We start from the raw sequence: 2427 nt of genomic DNA, 5'->3' as shown, positions 1-2427 counted from the left end.
CCATATAGGTTGCAGAGCAAAAAAAATTGTATGTAAAAATGAGATGAAAATCTCACCTAAGTGATGTGTGTGTGTGTGTGTGTGTGTGTGTGTGTGTGTATAGTTCAGAAAGCTACACTTTTTTCTCTCTGCCTTCCATATTTTCTTTAAATACTTTGTTACTACAGTCATATTTTCAAATATTTATGCAAAAAAAAAAAAAACTGCTGGAAAAGCCTTAATTTAATTACAATGCTTTTTTTTTTTTGATGGAGTCTCACTCTGTTGCCCAGGGTGGAGTGCAGTGGTGTGATCTTGGCTCACTGCAACTTCTGCCACCCAGGTGCAAGCAATTCTCCAGCCTCAGCCTCCCAAGTAGCCGGGATAACAGGCACCTGCCACCGCACCCAGCTAATTTTTGTGTTTTTAATAGAGATGAGGCTTCGCCATCTTGGCCAGGCTGGTCTCGAACTCCTGACCTTGTGATCCACCTGCCTCGGCCTCCCAATACAATGCATTCTTATTAATAGCTTGTAAAGGGCCACTGGCACCTCTAGGCTTTTTGTTAGTGTCAAATTAATTATGAATACGCTTGACAGAAAGATTCAGTTAACCAATGGGGATATTTTTGATAAAGGCTTTTAATCATACAGAAGCTCACTTCTGAAAGTGCCGTAAGTGGTAAAGGGGCTCTCCTCTTAAAAGGCAGTAATCCTTTACTGTGGAGGCTCACAATAAAAACACAGCTACCATATATGTCAGGGCTCCTCCTGCTTCTCAGACTCATTGTCGAAAACTTTAATTTTTCAAGAGATAAAGCACTGAAGTTATTCCAGCCAGAGGCACACACTTTCTTCAATTTAACCTCTATCTTGAATCCTTGCTTGATTTTCTGTCCTGGAGAAGCAAGTCTGAGCAATCTCCATTTCCCTTTGTTGAGCTGCTACCTAGCAATATTCAGGTAGCATTGTTTGTGCTTGGCCTGACTTACTGTCCTAGTATTAAGTATCTTTGTCATTATTATTGTTAAATATTTTTGAGCTCTTCGTACATGCTGGGAAGGCTTTGCATTAGGGTGAGATGTTGAGAAACCAGTCCCAGGTGGAGGGCAATCAGTCTATCATATCTGCCTATTTCTGCCAAATGCTTCTTTTCATTGCTTTGAGAAAGAGCTGTTTGTTACTATGGTTGTTTTTATTGTATTGGCAGGAAGTGTAAAAGCTTAGCTGTCTGCAGTTCTGCATGTGATGCTGGGACACATAGGAGAACAACTCTTCGGGGTACAGCTTTTCTTCCAATTCCATTCATCCTCTCTATGACCAGACCTTTCCAGGGTGCTGCCGGGCACGCCAGCTGCCTCCATTGCGATTCCGTCTCAGGAATTCTGGGCAGCCAACTTTCTACATCTTGCTTTGCCAGCATTATTCCACCTGCTTTCTTTCAGACCATTTTGTTTAACTTTCTCTCTCTGCTGATGCCTTCACCAATCCCCCAACACACACTTTCTTTGCAGTTGTGGATTTACTTGTTGTTTTCCTATTTTTCTGAAATTTTAAGTGAATCTCAAAAGAGAGAGGATAGGGTTACCCAATTTACTAGATAAATACAGGACACCCAGTTACATTTTAATTTCAGATACACAACAATATTTTCTAACTGTGAGTATGTCCCATGAAGTATTTGGGGTATGCTGATATTGAAAAAAATTAAAATAAAAATCTTATTGTTTATCTGACAATCTTAAGAGGTGAATCTCACCTACTGGCACATTCAGGCTTCTGTCTTTAAGTTGAACCTTCTTCTGGATTTATGATGCTTCCTTACATTTTGTAGCAGTCCCAAACACCAAGAATATATGAGAGTAGGTTCCAGGTAATTTTGACTTTCTCATGATCTTCATTTCGTTGGTAGCTTTTCAGTTATATTCTTTATCACCTTGTTAGAGTAAAATATAACTTGTGGTTGTTCTGAATGACCTTTCTTCAGCCTTTTTCTGAGAGTGTAATAACCTCAAGGCTAAAATCCAAGAGTTCATAGAACTGTATTAACGTTTATACAGAACCCGTTTTGAAGTTCAGGCTCAGTAGAAACAATCCTTTCAGAGTAGAGATAATTTTTCCAGAGGGATAAAACATGGACATCATTTCTTTTTCACTTATCTTAATTACTCTATATCATTTTCACTGTAGCTCATGATGACTTCCTCACTAGAGCAAGCAGAAAGAGAGCGCAGTTATATATGCAGATGGCCTGGCTTTATTGTCATGAAATAGAACGGATTTAGTTGAAAACTAGTCATGTTATTTAATTACTAACAAGAAAAAATAAAATACAACCAAATATTCTAAATAAAGCTTCATCATTTTGGGCGTCCCATATTACTTATCCAATTTGCATCCCCAACTGTCTTAAACAATGAAAGCTTTCCTCTATCTTTGAATTAATTTT

This window comes from Hylobates moloch, unplaced genomic scaffold (assembly GCF_009828535.3).
Source record: "Hylobates moloch isolate HMO894 unplaced genomic scaffold, HMol_V3 SCAFFOLD_14, whole genome shotgun sequence".
In the NCBI taxonomy this organism is placed as follows: domain Eukaryota; kingdom Metazoa; phylum Chordata; class Mammalia; order Primates; family Hylobatidae; genus Hylobates; species Hylobates moloch.
This window is presented reverse-complemented; position numbering follows the sequence as displayed.